Source organism: Palaemon carinicauda, chromosome 44 (genome assembly GCF_036898095.1).
Source record: "Palaemon carinicauda isolate YSFRI2023 chromosome 44, ASM3689809v2, whole genome shotgun sequence".
Classification (NCBI taxonomy): Eukaryota; Metazoa; Arthropoda; class Malacostraca; order Decapoda; family Palaemonidae; genus Palaemon; species Palaemon carinicauda.
This window is the reverse complement of record NC_090768.1, coordinates 52,755,627-52,772,732: the sequence shown is the minus strand read 5'-3', so window position 1 is coordinate 52,772,732 and position 17,106 is coordinate 52,755,627. Positions and strand designations below refer to the sequence as shown.

The 17,106-nt window shown below is 36.7% G+C and overlaps 1 long non-coding RNA gene across 1 annotated transcript in view; it reads left to right on the top strand.

Moving 5' to 3' along the window:
- The first annotated feature begins 228 nt into the window (after positions 1–228).
- Positions 229–17,106, top strand: part of LOC137634538 (uncharacterized) — a 326,748-nt gene continuing 309,870 nt past the window's right edge. Inside the window, exon 1 of the long non-coding RNA XR_011042524.1 lies at positions 229–379. This is a non-coding gene — a long non-coding RNA (uncharacterized lncRNA). The remainder of the gene's footprint in view (positions 380–17,106) is intronic.

Here is a 17,106-nt window from a genome sequence, read left to right as displayed (position 1 = left end):
TTTTTATATATATTTTCTGTTTTCATTCTACACAAAAAAATATTCCAATATTTGTGTCATTTCTTATTTGAAAGTATTTTGCTGCATGTGTAAAATGATCATTTTGAAATTCATTGTAGAATCGCATTTTTGTGGAAAAAATATGTGGGATTTTCAGCTTATTTCGTGGGATTTTCATGGGAAAATCTGTGCCCTACGTGGGAATTTGAGGAAACCAAAGCGGCAAGGACATTTTCAAAACGTTGAAAATCGCCGGTCGGATTTTAGTTTTTTTCTATTTTAGTGTACTTTCGTAATTGTGTTAATCCCTGAGGGAAATTTTCGCGTGTAAATGGAACGTTTGATATCTACCAAAAAACTTGATTGCCTAGAAATGACGGTAAGTATAATGGGATTTAATTATAATGCAAACTAGGTAGATGTTGGTGACGTTGGTGGCCGGTCAAAAGCCGGTTCTTTAGGTTAAAATAATGTCCTGTTGGTAGCCGGCTCTTCTATTAGGTTAGATTTAACTTTTAAAATCTGGCATGCAACTTTAGGAAATGGGTTTCTTTGGTGGGGATGATTAAATCGTGTAAAATGGGTATGCCCAGTAGTCCTAGGCCTAGGCCTAGTTCTTCGGGTTTTACTATTGTTCCGGTCAGGACAACATTTTCTGATAAAAAGTATTTTTTGCCAATAGGAAATATCCTATTTTATTTGAAAATTAAATTCTTTTGTAATAATTAGCGAGATATATCTATAAAATTACCATATTTCCTTAAAAGTGTTAGCTATCATGGGGATACCTTAATGGTGATGAAACACTTAGGGTACCGTTTAGTAGATTTGCGATGAAGGAATTTCTTGCCAATTATTTAAACCTTGCAATTCTAGTTGTCTGTTTTGCATTTCTAAGTTCTTCATCATTACTACTGATGATACAAACCTATATATATATCTGTATCCCTGTTTGGAACAAGTGTGTGTTTTATATATATATATATATATATATATATATATATATATATATATATATATATATATATATATATATATATATATATATGTGTGTGTGTACAGAGCATATATTTTTTATATATAAAGCTGGGCGCGTCGCTCGTTTGGGGGCATTGCGTCGGCGTCAATTTGTCATTTCCGTTGTCTATTTTTTTTTTTTTTTGCATCAATGTACCATTCCGTCATTGGTGCTGTTTCTCCTACATCTCTGTTTAGCTTTCATGCGTTATTTAGCTTTCATGCACTGTTTAGCCTTCATGCGCAGTTTAGTCTTCATGCGCAGTTTAGTCTTCATGCGCAGTTTAGTCTTCATGCGATGTTTAGCCTTCGTGCGCTGTTTGGCCTTTATGCGTTGTTTAGCCTTCATGCCCTGAATAGCCTTCATGTGCTGTTTAGCCTTCATGCGCAGTTTAGCCTTCATGCGCAGTTTAGCCTTCATGCGCAGTTTAGCCTTCATGCGCAGTTTAGTCTTCATGCGCAGTTTAGCCTTCATGCGCAGTTTAGCCTTCATGCGCTATTTAGCTTTCATGCACTGTTTAGCCTTCATGCGCAGTTTAGCCTTCATGCGATATTTAGCTTTCATGCACTGTTTAGCCTTCATGAGCAGTTTAGCCTTCATGAGCAGTTTAGCCTTCATGCGCAGTTTAGCCTTCATGCGCAGTTTAGCCTTCATGCGCAGTTTAGCCTTCATGCGCAGTGTACCCATCATGCGCAGTTTAGCCTTCATATGCAGTTTAGCCTTCATGCGCAGTTTAGCCTTCGTGCGCTGTTTGGCCTTTATGCGTTGTTTAGCCTTCATGCGCAGTTTAACCTTCATGCGCAGTTTAGCCTTCATGCGCAGTTTAGCCTTCATGCTCAGTTTAACCTTCATGCGCAGTTTAGCCTTCATGCGCAGTTTAGTTTTCATGCGCAGTTTACCCATCATTCGCAGTTTAGCCTTCATGCGCAGTTTAGCCTTCGTGCGCTGTTTGGCCTTTATGCGTTGTTTAGCCTTCATGCGCAGTTTAACCTTCATGCGCAGTTTAGCCTTCATGCGCAGTTTAGCCTTCATGCGCAGTTTAGCCTTCATGCGCAGTTTACCCATCATTCGCAGTTTAGCCTTCATGCGCAGTTTAGCCTTCATGCACAGTTTAGTTTTCATGCGCAGTTTAGCCTTCATGCGCAGTTTAGCCTTCATGCGCAGTTTAGTTTTCATGCGCAGTTTAGCCTTCATGCGCAGTTTAGTTTTCATGCGCAGTTTAGCCTTCATGCGCAGTTTAGCCTTCATGCGCAGTTTAGTTTTCATGCGCAGTTTAGCCTTCATGCGCAGTTTACCCATCATGCGCAGTTTAGCCTTCATGCGCAGTTTAGCCTTCATGCGCAGTTTAGTTTTCATGCGCAGTTTAGCCTTCATGCGCAGTTTACCCATCATGCGCAGTTTAGCCTTCATGCGCAGTTTAGCCTTCATGCGCAGTTTAGTTTTCATGCGCAGTTTAGCCTTCATGCGCAGTTTACCCATCATGCGCAGTTTAGCCTTCATGCGCAGTTTAGCCTTCATGCGCAGTTTAGTTTTCATGCGCAGTTTAGCCTTCATGCGCAGTTTAGTTTTCATGCGCAGTTTAGCCTTCATGCGCAGTTTACCCATCATGCGCAGTTTAGCCTTCATGCGCAGTTTAGCCTTCATGCGCAGTTTAGCTTTCGTGTGCTGTTTAGCCTTCACTCGCTTTAGTAGATTTGTGATGAATGAATTTCTTGCCAGTTAACCCTTTTACCCCCTGACTATTTGGAAATTTCCAACCCTTAACCCTGAGGGGTTATTTTTTTTTTCAAGCACATTTTGTAGTATATTTTTTTTTAAATTGGTCTAACAGCCTTAATTTTTGTCATAGCGAGGTAAGGTTGGTCTCATTCTCTAGGAAAATGCCTGAAGTTTCTCAAAAAATTATCAAAAATATGCAAAAAAAATTTAAATAGCAGTTTTTTGCAAGGACGTACCGGTACGTCCAAGGGGGCAAAGGGATGAGTTTTGTGAAACGTACCAGTACGTCCTTTGGGGTAAAAGAGTTAATTGAACCTTGCAATTCTAGTTTTTTAATTTGCGTTTCTAATAAGTTGTTCATCATTACTACTGATAATACAAACCTCTATATATATCTGTAATCCCTGTATGGAACGAGTGTGTGTTTTATATATATATATATATATATATATATATATATATATATATATATATATATATATATATATATATATATATATATATATATGTATATATATATATATATATATATATATATATATATATATATATATATATATATATATATATATATATATATATATATATATATACAGCATAAATTTTTATGTATAAAGCTGGGAGCGTCACTCGTTGGGGGCATTGCGTCAGCGTCAATTTGTCATTTTCGGGGGTGCGTTCCGTTGCCACCAATCCGTCGTCTATATTTATTTTTCTTTTTTTTTTGCATCATTGTACCATTTGGTCATTGGCGCTGTTTCTCCTACTTGTGCAGTTTAGTATCCATGCGCTGTTTAGCCTGCATGCGTTACTTAGCATTCATGCGCTGCTTAGCCTTCATGTGCTGTTTATCCTTCATGCGCTGCTTAGCCTTCATGTGCTGTTTATCCTTCATGCGCTGTTTAGCCTTCATGTGCTGTTTATCCTTCATGCGCTGTTTAGCCTTCATGTGCTGTTTATCCTTCATGCGCTGTTTAGTCTTCATGTGCTGTTTAGCCTTCATGCGCTGTTTATCCTTCATGCGCTGTTTACCCTTCATGTGCTGTTTATCCTTCATGCGCTGTTTAGCCTTCATGTGCTGTTTATCCTTCATGCGCTGTTTAGCCGTAATGCGCAGTTTAGCCTTCATGAGCAGTTTAGCCTTCATGAGCAGTTTAGCCTTCATGCACAGATTAGCCTTCATGCGTTACTTAGCTTTCATGCGCTGTTCAGCCTTCATGTGCTGTTTATCCTTCATGCGCAGTTTAGCCTTCATGAGCAGTTTAGCTTTCATGAGCAGTTTAGCCTTCAGGAGCAGTTTAGCTTTCATGAGCAGTTTAGCCTTCAGGAGCAGTTTAGCTTTCATGAGCAGTTTAGCTTTCATGAGCAGTTCAGCCTTCATGCGATGTTAGGCCTTCATGCCCTGTATAGCCTTCAGACCATGTATAGCCTTCATGTGCTGTTTGGCCTTCATGCATAGTTTAGCCTTCATGAGCAGTTTAGCCTTCATGAGCAGTTTAGCCTTCATGTGCAGTTTAGCCTTCATGAGCAGTTTAGCCTTCATGAGCAGTTTAGCCTTCATGCGCAGTTTAGCCTTCATGAGCAGTTTAGCCTTCATGCGCAGTTTAGCCTTCATGCGCAGTTTAGCCTTCATGAGCAGTTTAGCCTTCATGCGCAGTTTAGCCTTCATAAGCAGTTTACCCTTCATGCGCTGTATAGCCTTCATGAGCAGTTTAGCCTTCATGCGCAGTTTACCCTTCATGCGCTGTATAGCCTTCATGCGCTGACTAGCCTTCACGAGCAGTTTGGCCTTCATGCAGAGTTTAGCCTTCATGAGCAGTTTAGCCTTCATATGCAGTTTAGCCTTCACGAGCAGTTTAGCCTTATGCGTAGTTTAGCCTTCATGAGCAGTTTAGCCTCCATGCGCAGTCTAGCCTTCATGCGCTGTATAGCCCTCATGCGCAGTCTAGCCTTCACGAGCAGTTTGGCCTTCATGCCCTGTATGGCCTTCATGAGTAGTTTAGCCTTCATGAACAGTTTAGCCTTCGTGCGCAGTTTTGCCTTCATGAGCAGTTTAGCCTTCATGCACTGTATAGCCTTCATGCGCTGTTTAGCCTTCACGAGCAGTTTGGCCTTCATGCCCTGTATGGACTTCATGATCTGTTTAGCCTTCATGCGCAGTTTAGCCTTCATGCGCAGTTTAGCCTTCAGGAGCAGTTTAGCCTTCATGACCAGTTTAGCCTTCATGCACTGTATAGCCTTCATGCTCTGTTTAGCCTTCACGAGCAGTTTGGCCTTCATGCCCTGTATGGCCTTCATGCGCTGTTTAATCTCTATGTGCTGTTTGGCTTGCATGTGTTGTTTGGCCTTCATGCGCTGTTTAGCCTTCATGTGCTGTTTGGCCTTCATGCGCTGTTTAGCCTTCATGCGCAGTTTAGCCTTCATGAGCAGTTTAGCCTTCATGCGCAGTTCAGCCTTCATGCGCAGTTTAGCCTTCATGCGCAGTGTAGCCTTCACGAGCAGTTTGGCCTTCATGCCCTGTATGGCCTTCATGCGCTGTTTAACCTCTATGTGCGGTTTGGCCTTCATGTGCTGTTTGGCCTTCATGCGCTGTTTGGCCTTCATGCGCTGTTTAGCCTTCATGCGCTGTTTAGCCTTCATGCGCTGTTTAACCTCTATGTGCTGTTTGGCCTTCATGTGCTGTTTGGCCTTCATGCGCTGTTTAGCCTTCATGCGCAGTTTAGCCTTCATGAGCAGTTTAGCCTTCATGCGCAGTTTAGCCTTCATGAACAGTTTAGTCTTCATGCGCAGTTTAGCCTTCATGAGCAGTTAAGCCTTCATGCGTTGTTTAGCCTTCACGAGCAGTTTGGCCTTCATGCCCTGTATGGCCTTCATGCGCTGTTTAACCTCTATGTGCTGTTTGGCCTTCATGTGCTGTTTGGCCTTCATGCGCTGTTTAGCCTTCATGCGCAGTTTAGCCTTCATGAGCAGTTTAGCCTTCATGCGCAGTTTAGCCTTCATGCGCAGTTTAGCCTTCATGAGCAGTTTAGCCTTCATGCGCAGTTTAACCTTCATGAGCAGTTTAGCCTTCATGAGCAGTTTAGCTTTCATGAGCAGTTTAGCCTTCATGCGTTGTTTAGCCTTCACGAGCAGTTTGGCCTTCATGCCCTGCATGGCCTTCATGCGCTGTTTAACCTATCTGTGCTGTTTGGCCTTCATGTGCTGTTTGGCCTTCATGCGCTGTTTGGCCTTCATGTGCTGTTTGACCTTCATGCGCTGTTTAGCCTTCATGCGCACTTTAGCCTTCATCCAATGTTTAGCCTACATGTGCTGTTTAGTCTTCATGCGCTGATTATTCTTCGTGCGCTGTATAGCCTTCATGGGCTGTTTAGCCTACATACGCTGTTTAGCGTTCATACGCTGTATAGCCTTCATGTGCTGTTTAGCCTTCATGCGTTGTTTAGCTGTTTAGTCTTCATGCGCTGTATAGCCTTCATGCGCTGTTTAGGTTACAAGCGCTGTTTAGTCTTCATGCGCAGTTTAGCCTTCATGCGTAGTTTAGTCTACTTGCTCTTTAGCTCTCATGCGCTGTTTAGCCTTCATGCGCTGTATAGCCTTCATGCGCTGTATAGCCTTTATGTGCTGTTTAGCCTTCATGTGCTGTTTAGTCTTCATGCGCTGTTTATCCTTCATGCGCTGTATAACCTACATGCGCTGTTTAGCCTACATGCGCTGTTTAGTCTTCATGCGCTGTTTATCCTATATGTTTAGCCTTCTTGGGTTGTTTAGTCGTCATGCTTACTTTCTTGTGCTCTATAGCCTACATGTGCTCTTTAGCTTTTATCCGCTGTTTACCTATCGTGCCCTATTTAGTCTACATGCGCGGTTTACCCTTTATGCATTTTTTATTCTTCCTGCGCTGTTTAGTCCATGCGCTGTTCAGCCTTCCTGCTCTGTTTTAGCCTTCCTGAGCTGTTTAGCTTTCATGCGCTGTTTACCCTTCATTTTTTATGTTTATCATAATTATAAGGAACTTCAGGAAACCTATAATCCTGTCTTCAAGTGGGAGGAATCTAAGTAATTGAATTTCAGATTACTTCTACTGTATTATTACTATTGAAGCTACAATCCTACTGACAAAAGCATTAGAGGTACATTTGATAGGCGTCAGTCACAATAGAAATTTAGCAATATGTTAGAAGCAACTACCGTATCGGCGTACCATCTAACCTAACATAACCTATACACAATTTTTTTTAATGAGGCAGATTTGCACTCGCTCACAGAGATACCCTTTTAGCTTGGAAAAGTTTCCTAATAGCTGGTTGGTAGGCAATATTTTGTCTGAATAGCATCATTGTTTTCAAGTAAATACCATTTTCAGTAATGTGAATCGAAACTTATTTACTAACCTAAATTTTTTCCCTTGTATAGGTTTTGTTAATAAATAATGTTAACTAAGAAGGAGATTATAAAGTATTGGGATGGTAAGTCTAAATTTGATAAAAACCCCTGCTGAAGTCAAAGACAGGGGCTTGTTTTCGGATGCGCGCCACATAATTTTGTAATTTTTCACAATATTTTAACACCAATTGTGATAAATTACACTACAATTGATAAATTACACTAAGCATACAAAATATATAAACTTTTTAATACCAGAATCTACTGAAAACATGGAATGAATAAAACTTGCTATTTGTGTAAATTGATGGGAGGTAAAAGGAACCTGTGTCACGGGCAATTTCCGCTCAAGACGTTACTCCCACTCATGAATAGGTAAGTTTTAGTGTGGATGTTATGTTGCCTTGGCTGAAGGTTGACTCTTGGAGTGTGTACTAGGTCAGGTTAAGGAGAAGGGGTTCGTCGCCCTATTGGCGAGGTGAGGACACAGTGTCCTAAGTCAGGTTAGGTGAAGGTACATTACTGTAGCAGGGTAAATTACTTTGGGATGCATTCTAAGTTATTGAGGTGGCTGAAGCATGTCGAATATTAATTTATTGGCATGATTTTGGGTAATGTTGCTCGAAAAATGACTGAGAACAATTATTTTGATACTGTATTCGATTCCTAGAAATATAATTTACTTTAGAAACTCTCTTTGCTTGCATAGATCTTTCTTTGCTAAATACCGTATATTTCTGCGTATAAGGCGACCTTCATTTAAGACGAGGTACAAAATTTTAGCAAATTTTTATGAATTTATCTCCTATCGGTAGTATAAGACGACTGCTCAATCATAAAACCATTTGTGTATAGCCTAGGCTAGCTTTTACAACACCAGATATATTATGAAATATAGGTTATGTAAAGATTATGATATTACTTACTGTATCCTAATAAATTAAAAATAAATGAAATACCAAAACAAATCCTTTACTGTATTGTTTTCCTAGAACACGCGTCGCCTAGCCTGCATTGTTTTGTTTACGCTCATCAGCTGCTCACGTAGGAAATGCCCGTTCCTCCTCTTTTTTCTTCTTCTTTTATGTTCTTTGATGTTCTTTGCGAGGTTGTTATAAAAGCATATAATAATGTAAAGGTGGAAAGTGTCTTAAAATAATTTTAAAAATATGGGATCTCAAATGCCATGGATGGCAGTGACGATTTATTGTACGAATGCGACGACGAAGCCAAAGTCGACTCACTGGAACCGGACTGGAATCCTTACGATGATGGCGTATATGATAAATCTCGTGATATGTTCGAACAGCTTTTCGAAACAGACAGTGATAACTGTGAGGAGTTTTAGTGGTGTTAGATTTATACATGTCGCAGGTTTGATGTTTAATATTGATTGGAAATAAAGTTTTACCAATTTTTAGGTTTTAAATGCAATACTGTAATGTACCGTAATTTTTAATTGAGAAATAAAGATTGTACCGTTTGTAATCCAGAATTGTTATTTACAGCTAAAAATAATAATTTTTTAACAAATTAATATGATATCCGATATGTTATTACTATTGTAATTAACACTAGCATTAAAATTACTGAAAGGTTAGCGAGAGAAAAAGTTGCTAACAACGCTACCAATACTCGATGTTTACATTTTCTCAGCTGTGCTCGTATGGTTAAAAGTTGGAATTATTCCTCGAATTTATCATTTATGCCCTTTTTGTAGATATGCCAATAATATATACGGTAAAAATTGTTTCATTACTTTCATTATACATTTATATATTAATGTAAATCATTTCATGTGTGTCGGTGGTTATCGCACCTCAACCTAGGCTAGCCTACTGATAAACCAGACATAGAATTCAAGGTGTGATTTTTATAACGGTAGTATAAGATGACCCCCCATTTTTAATGGTTAAATATTGGAATATAGGGTCGTCTTAAATGCGGAAATATACGGTATCTTTTATTTTATGGCATTTTGGATTACGTGAGCTGTTTGACGTATGTGGAACTGTGGAGCCGACAACTATTGTAAGCTAATAATTACTCAGATTCCTCCACCTTATCTGACCAGAGGGCTATAAAAGAGTAAAATATTGGAGTCAGTCCTAACCTAACCCAACATAGGATAGCCCATAAACTCCCCACTACCAACTTAATATTTTACAGTGGTAATTTTATTCTCGTATGTAGAGTTTTGCTTGATGTGCTGGTTCAAATGATTATTGCGTAACATACTGCTTGTATTAACAATACAAGTCAGTAAAGGCTGCCCAGTTATCATTATTTCACAATTTCAGAAATTTATCAGATTTATTTATTCTGAAATAGCTATGATTTATATTTGTGTGGATTGAAGGATATGTCAAATATTAAAAATATTGGTAGTGTATTATGAAATTGAAATTGTTCAAAATTTTGCGAAAGGCCTACGTGTGTAGTAGAATAGTACCACTGATTATGAAGTTTTTTTTTTTTTTTTTTTTGTTCTATTTCCACTTCAGTAGCAGACTTAACAACAAATGTCATACATGAAACTATTGTATTATTGACTACCTAAAATGTACTGTAGCAAGCTAAAAAGATATATGCTCACATAACTTTTAAAAGATGAATCCCTTTTTTCCCAAGGTATTTTTTCATTAGGTTAACATTTTAACTTGTGCTGCTTGCACAACTGCTGTAAGCTTTTACCTAGCTCTTCCCCTCGCTCACCCTGGCACAGTGTCTTAAATTTCTTGTAAAATATAGGATTCCATCCTAACCTAACCCGACCTAGGATGTTGCGCCCCACCATAACTGTGAAGCTCACAAATTGTCAAAAACTGTTCAGTAAATAAGTATATTTCTGGTTGTTGCGGAGGTTCAAATTATTAGCTTGGGTTCTATCGGTTTTGTTAGCTAGGTGAGTGAAGTTGCCTCGGTCATTAGCGTTGTTTTAGATTTTCAGAAATTCCACACACGGAAACATGTGTAACCTTTTTTTTTTTTTATAATACTGCATTTATTTGTAAGTAAAGTAATGCTGCGTGATTTATAAGAATTTAGATTTTTTACTTTTCACAAGTGTTTTGCTTTGTTGTCATTGCTTGAAGAAAAATTAGGAGGAATCTGGAATATGCGCAAACTTTAAAATAAGAGAAAACAGACTTAATTGGTCAGATTATTCACATGTTTTTACTCAAGACATGTCTTCATAAACTCATTAAAAGAACAGCGTGCGAAAGAAATAAGACGGGAGCGTTAACATTGAGATAAATTAGAGAAAATTACCTTATAATATGATATGAAGTAAGGATGAGTTCAGCACATCTTCCTTTTAATTGTTAATCTTAATTGAAGAATTTAGCATAGAATAAAAGTGTCTAAAGTTTGATAAATTTTTTCCATGACATTTGGATATGATGAAATTGGTATTTTCTGACAGTTTATAGTGTGAGTCTGACAATTGTTTTTATTCCTTTTCATTGTAAATGGTTAATTAACTCTTTACAGTAGGACATCAGTTTAATGATAGTTTAATAATGATGCCAGAGATCTCATCAATTTTGGGGGGAAGTGTTGGGCGGTGTTGTTGAGGAGACAGAAAGCTAGAAGTGAGAGCACGGGGATATACAGTGGCTTAACTTTACGTAGGAAGGTTCTGGCCGATGGGGAAGGGTCGGGTAAAGGAATAGTTACTCGCTGGTGTTTCCCCAAATTGGCATTTGGAGGTTTCCCTTAAATAATTAACAAAGCTTTTATGAATGTAAATTGATTACAATTATACATAAAACTACCCGATATGATCATGTTTTACCCTGAAAACTATGAAATCACTCGATGCATATCAACGCATACTTCATTTCTTAGCTTTGGGCATAACGTAAGAAATGGCAGAGCTTTTTCAATACTACATCAGAGTGATTGCATCCCAGAACTCCTGAACCCATTAGAGTGACACTGTTGCTCAAGTTTTGTTTATGCTTTTGGAGTATAAGGTATATTGTATTCGTAATATAGAAAACAAATAATCTTGAAGATGTTATGTAGTACTCTACTTGCATGTGCTGTATGCAATAGTGCTGCTATGTCATGTGTGAGGCAATACCTGTTAGTATTAGAAATGAGTCTGTCAGTAAACAGTATAAAGAAGAGCAACAGTAAAGAAGTCATTGTAATTAAAACTTTATGGAATTATAAAAAAAAAAGACCTCTGTACCGTGGTTATAGCTTCAAAAATGTTAAAAGTAAAAATGTCAGTACAGTGAACCCTCGCTACTTCGCGGTTCGACCATCGCGGATTTTTTTCGTAACCCATATATATATACATATTGGTAATAACAAAATCAACATACTGTACTGAATAATCAATATAATCGATGCAAAAACTAACCTATACACAGATGTGTACAGTAAATGTGTTTGTTTCTTCATTATGATCAGAGAAACGTAAACAAAACATTGGTTGCCATTTTTTATCGTGCTTTTTGGCGTGTTTAGGAAACGCATGATATAAAATCGCCTTTAATATTTGTGCCAGTTTTAGTTTAGGGTACTGTAGTACATGCATTAAGTGTTCTGTACAATAAAGGGTAGTTTGTTAACAGTACTACGAACAAGGGAAGGTTTTAAAAGTCTGAATATACATGTTAAATAAATAGGTAAATATGGTGTCACTACTTCGCGGATTTTCACCTATCGCGGCCGGGTCTGGGACCTATCTACCGCGATAAACGAGCGGTCACTGTAATTTAAGAGGTACTCTCATTACACTGTGTTTAATTCCCATAAGGAAACTAGGTGTAATGAGATAATTAAATTTGATTTAACTAAAATACTCAATAAATATTAGCATATTTATGCAAAATAGGAATTTGGTTGATATTATGGTGTGTAGGCTACAATAAATATTTACCGTTTGATGGCAGTCAAAGAATCTTAGCTTCAGAGAAAAATTAATATAACCTCTCAGGTCTAGCCTGTGCTGTTTTGTCTTAGCCTAGTGTATCCTAAAAGTTTGTATTTGTATGGCTAGCATAGAGTAACTGATAAGTCTGGGTCTACTTAGCATACCTTAACCAGTATACCATAACCTGTCAGGTGTAAGCGTATACTCATTTTAGCTTAGCGTACCAAGTGTTGACTATTTATTGATGTAGCTCCTGTAATCCTATCCGATGTGCGTTTAGACTTTGTCACGTCAAAAATGTGAACGGACTGTTTGGACTAAATTGGTTTAGATGCTAATACTGTATAAAAGTACAGTACTGTACTTAATGGTTTATTGACTGTATTGTATCGGGTAGTATACTGTACACCAAAAATGTGAATGGTCTGATTTTGCTAGATTGGCGTAGACAGTAATTATATATATATATAATGTATATATATATATATATATATATATATATATATATATATATATATATATATATATATATATATATATATATATATATATATATATATATATATATATATATATATATATGATGTACTGTATTGCATATTCACATTATTGTATCAGATATCTACATATGTTGGCATTGCGTGTGTTCTTCGGTGTAGTGCACTTGGCTCATTACTTTTTATATTATATATACAGTATAGGATATGCGACTTAGCTATGAAGATAAGCAGATTGCATACTCAGTTGATGTCACTATCTTTGCATCAATCCTATCCCCCTGTGGTCGCTGAATCTTTCAAGAAAGATTTTGTTGAAATTAGTGCATGGTGCAAATAATTGGGGAGCAACTAAAATCCTAACAAAACTCAAAGTATGATTGTTAGTAGATTTAGGACATTAAATCTGTCCCCTCAATACTTTTTATGAGAAGGTTCTTTAGTTACATGAACTCTTGTTTGGCCAACTTCCATTTTAGATGACTTGCAGGCCATTTTAGACTTAGAAACTCTCATGTTGAAGACTTTGAATTGAAAATGTACCGTTTCCTTGTCACTGGGTTTGATTTCCCTTTAGATTTTTTGCCCCTCTATGCAGTAGCATGAGTTCACCTTTTGGGTTTTATTTCATAGTGTGGGCCATAGCACTTTTCTTTTCAATATACACATGAGTATTTTTTATTTTGTTGCCCTATGGGGAAGGTGGTTTGCTGTTGCACTTTGGCCATTCAGTGTCAGTTACTCTTCTTTGTCTTATTCATTCTGCAGGTGAGGAAGTGGAGCTTGTCCTCATGTTTGCGTATTGAAGTTTTTAACTAATTACCAACTTCATGATTGCTTGTATCTTGCATTTGTCATAATTTCTGTCACTACTGGGCTTGTGTGAGTGGGTTGGTTCTTTCTCACCCCGTTTTAATATCAGGGCCAAGTAGCCTAAATCTCATATATTTAACTTTTTATCTCCTTTTCAAATCCCTATTTCCTTGAGCTGTTTTGGGTGGTGGAAGCTTTTTTGTTCTTGTATGATTTATTATATTCAGGTTTTGATATGTCTCATTTGTTAATTTTTTTCTTATAAGTTTTTCAAATCCCACTTTTCCACGTGTTCTTGGTTCGCGGCTAATAGGACTGGTCACTTTGGTTTAGGCTACTCATTTTGATGTACCACTATTAGTTTCCAATTTTTTTTTTCAGAATTGTTATGATTTTATCTCCATAAGTGTTGCCAATGAATTCTGAAACTTGAGATTTCTCCCTTGAAAATCACTTGAAAAGATCTACAGTGAGGTATATCAACTTAAAGAGAAGGGAAATATTTGTGAAAACTTTCATTAGAGTAAAAGAGAAGGAAAGTATTTGTGAAACCTTTCATTAGAGTAAGAAGTACTGAGAGTTTTAAGACACTCCTTATTCCCTCTCAGCAGCTCAGAAGTTACTTTGAATCAACTGCTAGAATATTACTCCCTAGGTAGTGGACCTTAGAGTGATAATGAATCAACTGCTAGAATATTACTCCCTAGGTAGTGGACCTTAGAGTGATAATGAATCGACTGCTAGAATATTACTCCCTAGGTAGTGGACCTTAGAGTGATAACTGTCATTAGTCCAAAGTTTTGCTCAATACCACGATTTGTATTAACTGCTTACGTTGATGATAGGTTTTTTTTTTATATCTTTTGAGTCTGGTATTAAGGTAGATGTTGTGTAGGAAAAACATCACATAAGGACTTGAGTGTATAGTATTAAGAGAAGAATTCCAAATAGTGTTCCAATGCCAAGATTTTTATAAAATAAACTTGTTCTGAAAGCTACCTCAATGGTAATTGTTTCCTTGTTCATTTTATGATGAACTTTATTTCTGTATAAGGACTTTCGTGTGGGGACAACTCATCCAAATATATCAAGTTATTAGATATATGAATTGAACATTGCCGAGTGTCACCATAGTGACTACAGGAATGTTATACTTGGTGTGCCCATTACTTTTCATACTCAACTGTATGGGCATATGTTGTTTGTCCTAGAAAAGAAGCTTGTTGCTTATACATATGATGCTACTCTCTTTGCATCTGTTCCAACTGCTAAATGTAGACCTATGGTTGCTGAATCCTTTATAGAGATCTAGCTAAAATTTGTGTTTGGTGCAATTTATGGGGGATGAAGCTGAATCCTGACCAAACTCAATATATGATAGTAAATGGTCAAGGACAGTGGCTCCTCAACATCCATATCTTTGAATTGGCTGTCTCTCTTTTTTTTAGATATACTCAAGGCAACTCCTTTAAAGCTCTATTTGTGATTCCTGATTACTTACTTACTTTTGAATAACACATCCGGTCTGTTTCTTCGTCAATTGTACAAAACGGGGATGTGAAAGTTTTTAGGTTTTTGGTGGTCAATCTATTTTGAGGAAATATTTGAAATTTTTCATTCTACCATAGTTTCGATTATCATTCGCCTGGGTGGTCTTCAGCTGTTGACTCTCATCTTCATGTTTTGTACAGAGTTTACAGTCTATTAAATTTCTTATTCGTGATCTTGATATTAATCTCTGGTATCTTCATTCAGTTAATTCTTTCTTCATGTTGCATGATATTTTTCATAATTCCTACCATCCAGGTCATTCCAGGCTCTACCATCCTGTGTGTAGTACGAAATATGCAGTTAATTATAACAGTCATGGCTTCTCATTCACATGGCTCCATGCTACACTGTATTGTAGAAGTTTTATACCAACTGTGACAAGTTGAATCGATGGAACTTGAGAAGTTCAAACTTGCTTCAAATAATTTCATGTTATTCTCTTTTCAATTTTATTGTTGTTACTGATCTTTATTTTTTCTACTTATATATACTTTATTTTTTTGTTTCCTTTCTGCACTGGACTGCTTTCTCTGTTACAGCCCTTGGGCTTGTAGTATCCTGCATTCCCAACCAGGGTTGTAGCATCCTGCATTCCCAACCAGGGTTGTAGCTTAGTGATAATGATAATGATAGTAATAATGATGAAACTCACGTGTTGAGGAGCCACATATCCTTTGATAAAAAGTAGATAAAAAGAAAAATTACATAAGTTTATGAACTATTTTAAGCACTTCTGACTGAAGGTGGTAGTCTTAATGACTCTCTCTCTCTCTCTCTCTCTCTCTCTCTCTCTCTCTCTCTCTCTCTCTCTCTCTCTCTCTGTCAATCGTTACGTGATCACTAGAAATAAATGATGGCACCCTACTCCACTTTCTCTAATGTACTGACATGAAGTGGTTTCGTGACATAAAAGATTGAAGCTTATGAGACTACAGAATAGTTTTGAAGATACTTCTTAAACATGTAGCTGTTATATAATGAACTTATCCCCCATATCATTATTCAGGTGAAGGATATATTTAGTTTCATTGTTTGTTCATTTATTTTCAATTAGTCTTACTTGATATAATGGCTGGTAATTATTCTTGTTTTGACATAGGGTTTTAGTTGAAATGACCCTAAAATTCTTAGTTCTGTAGATGATTTTTAGATGTGATTTAATTTAGTTAACGAAATTAGATTTTTTATTAATTGGACCAATTGTATGATATTTTTTTTTTTTTTTTTTTTTTTTTTTTTTTGCATGGACAAAGAAAGGGTTTTAATGGAAAGGACCCAAAAATTTTGAGTTCTGTAAATGAGTTTGGATGTGATTTAATTTAGGTAACGAAATTAGATTTTTTATTAATTGGACCAATTGTTTGTTTGTTTGTTTGTTTGTTATTTTTTGCATTCATACCATTTATTTTTGTTTCTTGGTCTTTGTTACTGATCGAACAGCTTTAATCTAGAAGTATATTATAGTAGAATGATGTTGATTCCCATCCTTTTTATAATGGAGAAATAATAATTATTATTATTATTATTATTATTATTATTATTATTATTATTGGTGTTGTTTTTATAACTAAGCTACAACCCTAGTTGGAAAAGCAAGATGCTCTAAGGCCAAGGGCTTCAAGAAGGAAAAATAACACAGTGTGGAAAGGAAATAAGGAAATGAATAAACGATATGAGAAATTATGAGCAATTCAAATATTTAAACTGTAACATCAAAACATTTCATTTATAAACTATAAAAAGACTCATGTCAGCCTGTTCAACATAAAAAGACATTTGCTGCAAGTTTGAACTTTTGAAGTTCTACTTGGCTATAAAGAATTTTGTAATCAGGAGAAGTATAGTTTGCTTTGTCTTCTGAATGCTATGTAATTTTCATAACATTAATTTTTATGGTTTTAATTGAATATTCTTTTACTCATTTTTCATGATAAGCGATATCGGCGTAAATGACCCTCGATGTCAAGATGCCAGAAAACCTAAAAATCATTCATTCATTTATTGTCTTTGACTGAATAGTGGTTCGATGACCATATTTATTGAGATTTCAATTTACATATACAGTAGAAACTTGTCTGCTTAGTTTGAAAGTAAGAAACTTGTCTGCTTAATTTGAAAGTAAGAAACTTGTCTGCTTAGTTTGAAAGTAAGAAACTTGTCTGCTTAGTTTGAAAGTAAGAAACTTGTCTGCTTAGTTTGAAAGTAAGAAACTTGTCTGCTTAGTTTGAAAGTAA